At 31.8% G+C, this 14,068-nt stretch overlaps 1 long non-coding RNA gene across 1 annotated transcript in view; it reads left to right on the top strand.

Annotated features, from left to right (window-relative positions):
- LOC149412407 (uncharacterized) overlaps positions 1-13,837 on the top strand; it is a 100,980-nt gene extending 87,143 nt beyond the window's left edge. Inside the window, exons 2-3 of the long non-coding RNA XR_016304575.1 lie at positions 10,120-10,261; positions 13,129-13,837. This is a non-coding gene — a long non-coding RNA (uncharacterized LOC149412407). The remainder of the gene's footprint in view (positions 1-10,119; positions 10,262-13,128) is intronic.
- The last annotated feature ends 231 nt before the right edge of the window (positions 13,838-14,068 follow it).

Genomic DNA, 14,068 nt, shown 5'->3' with positions numbered 1-14,068 from the left:
TAATTGCCAGATGAATCAGAATATTCACATATTCAATCATAGGCAAAAAAATATAATTTTTAATCAATAATTAATCTAACTAAAATATAATGTATATATAAAAATGCGTTTTCTGATAACCACACCTGGGAAAATAGCCTTTCAAATTTAAAACTGAAGAAACACGACATCACATCCAAATGGCGTGATTAAAATTTAAAATTACCCGGGAAAAAATCATAAAGTCTTTGTTTACAGAACCACAGGGTAATGCATTGTTTCGTATGTCGTTCGTAACTGTGAACATTTTATTAAGTTACGAGCTTCATGCGAAATAATGCGTTTTTCTGAACGCCTTCAGCAAAGAGGTATATTATAAAATTCATCAGTGCGCTTTGTAAGGAAATTCTTTTTAATCTGTTAAAATTTTTTGCTATCTTGCCTGTAGATTTTTTAAGAGTTCGTCGGGAAAAAAATATTTGATTCGTTTGATTTATTCGTAAAAGTTTATCAAAAAACCTATCAATTTTTTCGTTTTGGCCCGAAATCCTGACTTTTACCGGATTATGAATCGTTTGAAGATATTCTCAATCAAATAGCAATGTTTGTTTTTCCATATATTTGTTTGAAATCCATCTGTCTTCTTTCCTTTATCATTTAATTGGTAATATACAGATAATTACATCAAAATAATTAAATTACAATACAAAATATTTTTGGTAAACAAAAAGCTGATGGATGGATGTCAACAAGTCTTTCTCTGCAGTATGACAAAAAATTTCATCGTATGGTTTATTGTTTGTTACTGTTAATGTTTTATTAAGTGGCAGACTTCATCCATAAAAATGCGTTTTCTGATAACCGCACCCAGGAAAATAGCTTTTCAAATTAAAAACTTTTAAAACACTATCACTATTTTATTTAAGAGTTAAAAACAGCTTGGTATGTATTTTCAGGCATGAAAAATAAAATTAAAGGTGCATTATACAAATAAGTTCACATGGTGTTAATAATTGTTAAAAATATGTGTAGTTGTACAAGAATTGTAGACATTTTCACCAACGTTTTAAAATTTTCATCAATATTCTAAACACAACTGTCGGCGAAAAACGCATTTCAGATATATTTTTTTATCCTCTTATTTTCACAGCTATCTTTCAGTTCGTTGAGTAAATTGGACTTGATATTTCTTTCATTAGTTATATACCAGCCATCCCACTGAGTATCTACTTTTAGAGAGTGAAAGGGAGTTGTACTGTTTGAAGTTCCATTGTTCCAGCCTTAGTCTGTGGTCTTTCGAACTTTATTCACAGTTTTCTGCACAGTATTATTAAATCGGGGCTCCTGATTTATTGGTTATGTGCGGCTTGGGAAATTAATTCGTAGGAATGTTTTAAACATTCTCGCTGTCTCACATAGTTTTTATGCTTGTACGGTATAATGGATTATTGCAGCATCAGGTATTTTTTAAGGAATATTCAAATAAACGTTCCACGAAACCTTCTATGCATCTCTGAGTATGTATCTCTATAATAAATTGAATTGCTTATTCTTAATCATCTTCAATACCAGACATCGTTCATATTATCACAATTCAGATTATTCTAAGCTTAACTGTGAGTTTCTTGTCACAGTTCTATTCGAGAGTAGAAAGGCCTACGAGAAACATCCTTATCACATCAATAACCATTTAATACATTTCCATTAAAATGTATTTTTGACCTAATCTGCGTGTTGTTTGTTAAACAAATTATTTTTAGCACTTTCAAATGTTTATTTACCAGTAAGAACGTACATATCACATACTTCAGTGACGTAACTCCAACTCAACAACTCCAGAAACGTCCTCATCATCGAAACCCGCCAGACCTCAGGATCGAGCATCGAAAAACATTGGAGAAAAATATTGGCCCCCATAATTATCGCTCCGATATACCAATAAGCTTCCTATGATATCACTCTTCACTCTATATATTTCCTTTCACTTTTTCTAATGTTTTATTTTTTTTATCATACTTACATTTCATATTTTATTTTATTTGTACCTACTTATCTCTGTACATAACATTGTAGTTATATTTTATGGAATGTGTGGGATTGCACTCACCTCCCCACATTCTGGAATAAACAATTATTATTATTATTATTATTAATATAACGGATTATATTTAGGTAGGCTACTTGAGTGAGTGTATTAATATCACAGATTCTATTCAGTTAGAATAATTGAGTGAGTGTATTAATTATGCTCCATAAAACTTAACCTTTTTCCGAAATAAGTGTTAATTCACACCATAGGTCATGTTCTGCGCTGGTTGTTTTTGTCATGTTTTAATTCATCAGAGAGGTAACCATTGCAACAAATGGCTTATAAACACAAACCTCATTCTCCTGTTGGAATACTAAATAGAATTATTTGAACGTATTTTGTTAGCAGATTGGCGTAATAAGGTGTAAGGCATAATTCTAATGTTATCACGATACTGGTGTAAAAAATATTGGGTTTTCATCACCACCGAAGGATTCAGTGTGTATAAAATTCATCATTTACCTACAGACAAATCAAAAAAACTGGATTCTTGCTTTCGTAGTGGTAGGTATAGGTATGTATTTGTAGATAAAAAAAATAATTTTCACGCTGAACCTTCAGGAAAAAGAGTTGACGATTAACAAGTTAATAGCCATAATATATTGTTTTTGTCTTAAACCCGTCTGGAAAACACTTATTTTCACTAATCACAAGTTGAGAAACTGCACCCACTCAATTTTACCAATTCACTGTACCTGAAAAGATACATTTTGATGGACAGTGATCACCAAGACCAGATAATATTATCTAACTTCATTTACGAATTTCAACCTATCTACACCGAGACAAACTTAACTAACTCGACTTTTAAATTTTATGTTATTCGAATATTATGAGAAACGTCACTACGTACCCAAAATCAGAGGGTTATTAAGGGGTAGCAGTTTGACACATAGTATTTAAAACCTAGCAATTCATTTGGTTTGGCCTGCAGTCATGTTTTAACCGAATAACGAATACTTCGAAGATATTATTAATGAATTATTAATATACGCTTTTCTCTTTGTATTCCTAAATGTGTCTAAACTCCATTTTTCCTCTTTCTCTTAACATTAAAACGGTCAACCATTTTCATTTATCTTTACAGCCGCCAAAGATCGGCGAACAAAAATTGAAGAAAACCCTTAATTTGCCTATTGTCAAACAACGATTTAAAACATTTACATAAATCAAAGGCAAAGGCAAAAATAGGCAAAAATGGTTCGTTTGCTTTTAAATATTTCATAATAAATGCATTACAATATTTATCCTCAAGCGAAGTAAGAAGAATGCTCTTTAAAATTTTCGAATATATAGTCGTCCACTTTCATCGCATTTAATATTTACATACCTATATCGTCTTTAAAATTTCAAATAACTTCTTCATTTTCACATTATTAATAATCATTCCAGTCGTATGGTCCTCCTGGTTGTAAGAATTGACAATCACAAATTGTTCCATTAAATGAATATTTCTTAGCTAATTAAGTATTATAATTCTTTTGAATTATATGTTTCTACATATATATGAGCATTACAATATGCTTTCTTGAACTGTTTTGTGAACAGGAGACACTTTAAAAACATTTTAAAAGGAATATTGATATTATTTGCCGGGCCATTAATGTGAATTTATTTTTATAACAACGCAGCACCGGTGGCCACATTTGATTTGCGAATAACTTCTTTTTTCTGACTCGTTATTGATATTTCTGAACTTCAGTGAATGTGGAAGAGAGGCAGTTATGCATTTGAACACTGTTTTATAGTTTATTTTTTTTCGAATAAAACTTCTTCGGAAAAGTTTTCACTTTGTGATGGCATTATTTATTTTAATAAAAAGACAAATAACTTTGTTTACATCACTTCATTTGTACACAATCAACATGTTTCGTGAACATTGTTCACTTCTTCAGGATACGTTTGATCCTGAAGAAGTGAACAATGTTCACGAAACATGTGGATTGTGTACAAATAAAGTGATGTAAACAAAGTTATTTGTCTTTTTATTGAAACTGTTTTTAAAGCTGTTTTGAGTTGCTTTGGTTGTAGGTTGTACTGTATGACATAATATGTATAAATAACTGTTAATCATCGAGTCATAAGGGACAATGTGCGGAAACTGACGGTTTTGCTTTTATACCTCACATTTATGAAAACTGTTTCTTCCTTACCAGGAGAAACTTCAATATCCTTGATAACGCTAACTGGCGCCATATTTGTTTGTTTTAAAATCTATTTTGTAGATCTCCATCAAGAAATACTAACTCAAAAAATGACTCAAAATATTATTAGCGTGGTGTTCGGTTATAATATAATATATTATAAACTTCCAAAACCATAACCTACCACTTAATAACTATTATTTCTTTTATTTAAGAGCACGTAGAAACAATTATTTATTTGTAAATAATTGGTTTGTAAACCATCAAACAAGGATGTTGTTATTAAAAACGAAAAATATACATTTAAGCATTTATTTCTCTATCATTGAAGAAAGAGATAATTCTATTCAATCTAAACCAAACATATAAATCTAAACGTTTATCTCTCCACCTATCAATGTTTTGTTGTTGTACGTGAACATAATTAACTCTCCTACATTTTGTGTATGAAAACAAATGCATGATTTGCAGCTGATTGAAGTCACAATGATAATGGAATTCAGTGACGTTGTTTATCTGCAATTCTCGTGTGTTTCCTTGTTCACTTGATCAGATCTTGTAATGATAATAAGAACAGTAAATACTTCATTAACTTTGTTTTCCCCTGTTTTAGCAGAACGTGGTTGTTCTAGAGACGAAAATTATTTTTGGTTGAGGGCAGAGCACCTACTCGTAATGTTTTGATGTTTTGTCGCACGGGCATTTGTCATCATCTATTAACATAAAACGTTTGAGGTTAGTATAGGTTAGATTATATTAATTAAGTTCGAATAGGTTAAGTTAGGTTAGGTAAGGTTAGGTTTGGTTAGTTAAGGTGAGGTTAGATAAGGTTAGGTTTGGCAAGATTAGGTTAGGTAAATATAGGTTAGGTTAAGTTATAACAGGTTCGGTACGGTTGGTAAAGATTAGGTTAGGTTAGTATAATTTAGCATTAGTTTGGTTAGGTCAAGAAAATTAAGTCAGGTTTGCTAAGGGTGTGTTATGTTTTTATACCTAGAAAATTATTATAAAACGATAAAAAAAACTTGCCTAAATACACTAATTTAATTTTCTTTAATTGCCACCAAAATAGTGCCTACCCAAAATGCATGAATTAAATGGTACTTAATTTTTTTTCAAGCGCCTCGTGTAGTATCAGGAATACCTAAAAATTAAAAAAAGCATTTTAAGGTCGATTACTAAAGGTTAGAATAGGTTAGGTTAGTATAAATTAGGTTAGGTTATGTGTAAGGTTGTATAGATTCGGTTAGGTTAGTGTAGTTAGGTTAGGCTAGATCAGGTTAGGTTGGGTTAGGTTAGGTTAGGTTGGGTTAGGTTAGATTAGGTTAGGATAGGTTCGGTTAGTTTAGGTTAGGTTAGGTTACGTTGAGTAAGGATTTTTTAGGTTAGGTTCGGTAAAGTGAGGTTATTTTAGATTAAGGTTGGTGTAAACTCCATAAAAAGTATGGAATAAACTTTATAAACTTCGTTACTCCACGTTACAGCCTCCGTTTTGTGGATTATGTCACGAGTTGAGTTTACTCCTCTTTAACCTCATCATGCCCCGCGTCTCCTGGGGGCGACATAAAAAAGGTCCATAAAAGTGGTGTGATTCCAAGGATAATATCAATTGAAAGATATTGAATAAATTTCAGTTACTGTTTTAAATTGACATATTTATCAAAAAAATGTTTACACAACTGTTTTTTGACAGTTTAATAATGGCAGGTCTGGGGAAAGGACGTTTTGCTGGTTCAGAAATTGGTAAGTTTGTTATATTAACTATATTCGCCGCTCAACTATTACTATGTGCACTTTTTTGTGTTCTATTGTGTTCATTTTATAACATCGAATTGATAGATTTTCAATGTTTTGTCATTTATGTCTGTGAAAAATGGCCAAAGTTGTATGTCTCCAGGAGGAGACATCGGGTCTTAGTGTCAAAATTTTTCAGACCTTAACCATGTAGATGTATTTGGTATTATTCATGCATTTCTTTCATAAATATATAATAACTTCTACAAGTTAGTTGAGAAAACAATTCAAATAACACATTTTCGTATGATTATTCATATGATGTTTTCTATTTTTAGATTCTGATGCATTTTTTAATTTTGTCAACTAAGAGTTGGATGGAAATATTTCTGAATGTGACCTCAGTGATGATGAGAGTAACGACCCTGACTTCAATGAAACTACTGTGGATGACGTGATGGTATCTAATTATGAAGGGTTAGTCAACAATATTGAGGAATAATATAACGGAATCCACGACCCCCAGCAGGCGTGAATTTTGGAAGAAATCTGAAAAAAAATTTCCGCTTCCTCTAGCACCAGAGTACGAAAAATTGCCTTTCAATGCTGTAAATTTGCCTACATTCGAATACTTCAATAATTACATTCCCCACAATACATACAAATCAACGGTTTTTGGCTGAAAGGGGGAGACCATTGAATTGTTCTCTGGCTGAAATGAAAACATTTTTTGTGTTAACCTTTATATCCCAAAATTAGAATATATTGGGCAGCTTACACTAGAGTTCTAATTGTAGCCGATAACATGACGAGGAATAGGTATTTTAATATCCAAAATAATTTAAAAATACGTGATGACGCTTTAGCGTTACCAAAAGAAAAGGAAAGTAATAAATTTTGGAAAGTTCAACCATTAATTAATACTATCCAAAATGGATGCAGACTGAATCCACGCTCATCAGCGGTATCCATTGATGAACAGATAATACCGTTTTGGAGGTACACATCAGCAAGGAACTTTGTGAGAAATAAACCGAACCCATGTGGTTTGAAAAATATGGTGATAACTGCTCCTGATGGTCTATCATTTGTTTTTTTTATTTTTTTATCAAGATAAAAGAGATTCAATCACTGTCGGCGATGAATATAAGAAATTTGATATAGGAGGCAAGACGCATTTCTGAGACTATTCCACCAGGAGTTACCATATACATGGACCGTTACTTTACTTCCATCAGACTTTTGGAATTACTTCACATTCAAGCTGAATGTCAAGGTACTGGTACTATTCAGGTGAACGGAATTCCGAAAAACTGCAAATTAAAAATAGACAATGAAATGAAAAAAGAAAATCGAGGGTCCATTGACCAGTCCGTGAGAAATGATGGCCAAATAGCTATTATTAAATGGTTTGACAAGCGCCGAGTTACATTGATTTCTAGTAAAGAGTAGAAAAATTCTTACCGATCTATGTCGGTGGTGGTCGAAAAAAGACGGTCGATATAATATAATGGTTAATAGACAAGCACTCGTGAAAGCCTACAACTCAAACATGGGCGGTGTTGACATGTTAGATCGGATAGTAGTATAGAATAAATGCACGAACCAAAAAATGAACAGTCCGATTATTGATGCATTTATTTGATTTTTCCATAGCTGCATCTTGGATAGAATACAGACGAGATCAGATAGCATTGAAAACCCCGAAGAAGGATATTTTTGATAACTTAGATTTCGGAGTTCAAATCGAAGAGCATCTTATCCACAATCATTTGCATTCCAAAGCTGCTGTTCCACACCCGCCAGATTCTCTAAGGAAGAAAAATGTACTTCACACGTCAATTTTCCCGCATCCACCAACCAAAAATCGTTGTCGCTTCCCTGGGTGTAGTTCTAATGCAGCCCGCGTACAGTACAACATGCAAAGTTTTTTATGTTTGCAGGATAAAAGAAATTGTTACCAACTGTACCATAAAATTTAAATAAATTTATATTATTTTCACCCTTCAAATGTATTACTTTATTTTGCTTAAGATGGTAGGTATTCACTAGAATAACTAATTAAAAGCTCTTTTTTTAAATATAACATACTTATAATATGTCCCTCAACTTTAATAAACGTTTTGCAAATTCACAATAATGTTGATTTATTAGATTTGTGAACTAATATCAAATAAAAAAAATAAAACAAATTTTACATGCTAGAGATCCCGCGTCTTCTACATGAGACATACGATTTTGGTGAAACCATGCATTGATTTTTTTTTTATTTTATACATTTCTGTTATTTTTTTGAAATAGTAATACACAAAAAAAAAAAAAAATTTAAACATTTTTTTCCCTATGCCCGACGAGGTTAATGAAGTGTAGTCATCCTCTACGTTATTTTTACGTAACCTCAGCTGTTCAGAAAGAAGTATCTTGTCGGAGCTCAAAATCTTGGATTATATGTTATATGTTAATGGGCGCACGCGTAACATCTCTAAAACTTCACATAAAAAATGTCAACCGTACATACGTGTGTTCTGTCTTACTATGATCATCGAAATCATGTAAAAATGCTTAAGTTCGTGGTGTGTGGTTAGATATTGTAGTCAAATTACTTCTAAGGATCTGTGATATTTATGATTAATTAAGAAATGAACTCCTGGTTGACATTAATATATTCACTATGTTTGAACATATCTCATAATAAAATACTGTTTTTGAAAGGACATGAAGGACTCTTTCAGATTTGAATACCTATGATGTATTATATATATATGAATACGTATGATGTATTATATATATATATATATATATATATATATATATAATAAATGGACAAATATACTGCAAATATTTTTTTTTTTATTCCAGAACGTGAAAATTTTTTAAAGTTTGTGTTGTGGTTTTTCCGATTGATTGTTTTCTCTTGTAAACTGTAAAAATACACCGTTAAACGATCCATTACATAAGCGTAATAAAAGTTACCGTTAATTCCCTCGTTTCTTCTCACATAAATAATTATTTAAATACAGCAAACAAGTCATTTGCAAATACGTGGTCAATGGCGGTTGAAATCTTTTTAGAAAATAGTATAATTATGTGGAAGAATCAATGCAAATATGTATAAAGCTTTGTTTTGCCATTTTATTACACTGCTTACATCAAATATTTTACAGTAATACGTAAAGAAATAGAACAACTTTCATGTATTCGCAATGGTTTGTGCCGTTAAGTGAACAAAAAAAAGTATTATTAATGGGCCGTATATTAAAGAGCACAAAGGGATTCAAGGGGTTAAATGCATAAAATAATTCAACAGTACAACATTTTTGTCTTATTACCTATATTTTTAACGATCAAATCTTTTTTTGGCCTATCTACCTTATAGGAAATTTTATTTATTTATTTAAACAACAACCATTATTTCATTCTACCATAATTTTTTTTTTTATATTAATTCCACACAGGAGGCCCTGAAGAAAATAATTTCCCTCAGGGCCTATGTCATCTTTGGGGATGCTGTGTGGAGGGTCTTTTTGTGGAGAGGAAGGAGTGAACATGGGTCTTGAAGAGTCCCATGTTGTAGGAGGGAGGAAACACAGAGGCCGGCAGTTCGTTCCACAGCCGAGCTGTTGAACTTAAAAACGAATCGTAGAAGCGACCCGTTCTCATGTGACAAATTTTTATACGCAGTATTGTGGAGATTTCATGAAACTGAGTTGTCGGCAATACCGTGTGTACTTGAAATCTAGATATCTTTTTATTTTTCTTTATAAAAATTATTATTAGTAAAATGTACATATCTTTCGACGTTAATAATACAATTGTAAACATAGAAAAAGAAGAAAACTAAAAGTGCTTTCCAAATTAATTTTACTGGAAACAAATAATGTTACATTTAACGCAAAAGTTTAGCATTCTGTCTCACCTACACTTTCCTCCACCCCATTTGCATTTCGTAAATACAGTTTTGTATTAGAAATTGAAGCCTCGATTGGTCAAGTATTTGGATTACGAAATACGCCTATTTGTAATTTCTATGTTTTTCATTATTGCACGATGGCAAACAAAAACATCCCGACCTGAAATGATCTCTATCGTATTAAACGAAATAAAAAAATCTCAGCGTTTCCTTGTGGTTTATTATTTAATCGTATTATGACACAGTTATTATTTTTGTTTCAGTTAAAGCTGGTTCCTGCTTCCATGTCTTCATCGATATAGTTTTCTAGAAGTGGACACTGCTGTTTCCTAGAAGTGGACACCGCTGTTTCCTGAAAGTGGACACCGCTGTATCCTGACATGCTTCGCTTGCGACTAATTAAAGGTAACAAGTTACGTGCATTCGTATTTATAAGTCATATAACTGAAAATTCGAACTATATTATATTATTACATTATAGTTTTGTAAAACCTGAGTAAAATGCTTTCTACGAGTTCCTATGTAGGTAGTATTATTTATAGTTATGGAAAACCACATTAAAAATGCTTTCTACGAGTTCCTACGTAGATAATATTATTTATAGTTTTGTAAAACCAGAGTAATAATTCTTCCTACGAGTTCCTGTGTCGGTAATATTATTTATAGTTTTGGAAAACCAGAGTAAAAATGCTTTCCACGAGTTCCTATGTAGGTAGTAATATTTATAGTTTTGTAAAACCAGAGTAAAAATGCTTTCTACGAGTTCCTATGTAGGTAGTATTATTTATAGTTTTTGAAAACCAGAGTAAAAATGCTTTGCACGAGTTCCTATGTAGGTAGTAATATTTATAGTTTTATTATTTTTTGGTAAACTAACTAAATGTGGATGAGTGTTTCAGGCTAATAATTATTGCTTATAAAAATAATTGTTACCCTTTGTGCTATGCATAAAAAATCTTGTCTTAAACATTAGTTTACCAAAAAATAATAATTAATATTTGAGTTTGAGTTCAAGTATCTTCACCAAAAAATGTAGACAATTTGTCTCGACGCCATCTAGTGAGAGAGTTAGCACTTACAATGCCATTCTCATATAAAATAAAGTTGGTTGTTTTCAGGTGAAAAAATGTAATAAGCAGTAATTGTTGAATGAAACACTAGTATATATTGAATTATTTCGCGGATAAGAGATAAGCCGCCATAGCTCAGTGGTCAGAGCTGTCGACCGGAAATCGAAAGTCCCGTTGGTGTCATGAATCTTTTATCAGGAGATTTTTTCAATGTGAATAAGTGTTTCAGGCTAATAATTATTGCTTATAAAAATAATTTCTAGTTTTGTAAAACCAGAGTAAAAATGCTTTCTACGAGTTCCTATGTAGGTAGTATTATTTATAGTTTTGTAAAACCAGAGTAAAAATGCTTTCTACGAGTTCCTATGTAGGTAGTATTACTTATAGTTTTGTAAAACCAGAGTAAAAATGCTTTCTACGAGTTCCTATGTAGGTTGTATTATTTATAGTTTTGGAATACCAGAGTGAAAATTCATTTTACGAGTTCCTATGTAGGTGGAATTATTTATTTAATACCGCACAAGAGTCCCAACTCATTCCAACAATCTGGAACCAGTTAGACCATGGAATCCCATTTGGGGTATGTTGTAAGGCTGAAAATATTTGGGAGGGTAAGGCTAATAAGCACCTGGCTATTCAGATCTGGCCACCAAACGTTTCAATCCTGAATGGTAGTCATGCATCAGGGCAATACTGAGAGTATTTTTTTCACTCTGCAATGTTTTGCTAGTAAACTACATAATATTTTAAATGTATAAAATGTGAACTACGCATGTTTCTTCCGTTAACCCTTCAATTATGAACAGTTGAAACTAGACGGTATTGAGCCACTTGCATACCTTAACAACGCACATGCAATGCAACAAAAGTTGCAACAAATTAAAATAGTTTATTCGTTGCTGTATGTAAGAGCTGCGCTCCGATTGGGCATGCAAACTAGATGCAAAAAAATAGACGGTATAGAACTGCTTTCATACCTTAACATACATGCAATGCAATAAAGGTTGCAACAAATTACCGTGGTGTATACGTTGCTGTGTGCAAAAACAGCGCACCGATTGAGAATTGAAAACTATTGACTTTTTTTGTAATATTTATTGCATTGCAAATATCCGTACAAATACTACCTACCTACTTAGAAATTAATGGATAAAAATGTTTAACTTAAACCGTGTGCCGTCAATTACTTTTGCGTTCGCTGATAGTACACTTGTATTTTGTAGCTTCGTATAAATTAACCTTTTTTAAATCTAAGTAAAGACTGCGAAACATTACACAAAGAAGACAGCTTTGATAAAATCAGGAAGACTATCTAGAGCCAAATAAAAGCCTTGAATAAATTCGGGACAAGAAATTCTTACTCCGAGAAATTCTTCTTTTATCGTGGAACAATGGATTCTTCCGGGAATAGTAAGGTCCCGAGTTATCATAAAGTCTGTGAGGAATACTGTTTTCACAACAGTTCCCAGCTGCCGAAACTAAAAAAAACTTCCAGTTTAACTGGCTTGCTTCATTTGGACTAGAATACCTAAAAACACTTCTTTTTTAATGTTGATTAACTGAATAAAGCTGTATTTTATGAATAGTATCATAATACATTAACTGAACACAGAGAAAACTTACTGATTTATTGAAAATCTGGTCAAATTCATAGTTTTCATGTTTAAAATGGGACTGCAGGCTTATGAATTGAAAGAGTTCTTAACAAAGCAACAGCGAATGTTTTATAAGGACGGCGGAACACGTGTTTATACAAATACTGATATTCATATTGACATACTGATATTGTCGCATTCCGTCATGTTATATATTAGGAAAAGAAAACCTTATATTCTGAATGACTAATATTTGATCAGGAAGTTGGCATGCTGTCACTTTTTTAACATGATCATTTTTCTCAAAAAATGAACAAAAAATACTGCGATTATTATTTTATCGTTGTGGCAAAAGAATACCATTCAGGACTGAAACGTTTGGTGTAAAAACTGAAACTCAAAACTCCCCTAAATTCATACATCGGTACATTCCAACTTTCTTCTTTCCGCCTCCTTGCCTTGTCCACTCCCTCCAGCATCAAAATATTGGATATGCCATAATCCCACCGGCTCCGGACAGTGGGGAGCAGTTAGGACTCTTGTGAAGCATACTCACATAAAGAATGATGTTTGATGATGATGTATAAACTATTTTTTTTTGTTCAAGGCTGATGACTGGCGATTTATCCAACATCGCACCCATTTAATAACTACACGAAGCTCCCGAATAATCCGATCTGCAGATCTTCAAGAACGAAGAAAATCCACACCACTAGTTGGCTGATCACTCATCCCCTATTATCCAGTTAGCTAAATTCGCGCTTACTCATTGACCATCAACTTCAATAATATAGCAATAATTACTTTTTTGAGAACCTAGTCTATATAAGTGAGCTTATCTAACTTTTGTACGTACTAACTCAATAATAATCTATCTATGGTTTTAAAATTGTATTTTTAAAATATTCTTTCGAAATTTTGTTAATTTGTTCACGTTATCATTGCATATTGCGTGATACCCATACAAACTTCCTAACTAGTTATTGATGTAGAGTATTTGCTATGTTTTAATATTCCTAATAGTTTTCAAAAGGTTTACCCCATTATTAAATTAATTTGAAGTTTAGAATTTTGTCTTATTTACGATTTACCGTGTTACAAATAATTGATGTTATTATTTTCTCTGTGTAATTTATTTGTCGTGTTTCATCTTATTTATATTATATAATACTAGAACTATTTATATAATACTAGAACTCATCATATATTTTTAATTTGTTAAAAAAAGGTTGGTGATTATTTTATAATATTCATAAAGTTTGTCGTATTTCGAAAAATGTTTTTGATTTTTTTATTATTTCTAATACTCATAGCATTCCCATATTGTTTTATTGTCAAAGTCATAGTTTTACTCATAATATTTTTAATAACTTATAGAAGACTATAGGATAGAAACACTTAAAATGCTTGATTCTTGGTTTAAATAGATTAAATTCTACTTTACATTCCTCCGTTTAAATATTAAAAATTAAATTTGTTGTTAAAAGTTGAAAATTCGAAACAAACAATTCAATCAAAGATACTTATACTTAAAACCAGAACCTTCG

The sequence above is a fragment of the Hesperophylax consimilis genome, chromosome 23 (genome assembly GCF_061612785.1).
Source record: "Hesperophylax consimilis isolate HC1 chromosome 23, BYU_Hcon_1.0, whole genome shotgun sequence".
In the NCBI taxonomy this organism is placed as follows: domain Eukaryota; kingdom Metazoa; phylum Arthropoda; class Insecta; order Trichoptera; family Limnephilidae; genus Hesperophylax; species Hesperophylax consimilis.
Note: the sequence above shows the minus strand (reverse complement) of the source record. Positions and strands in the feature narration are given on the sequence as shown.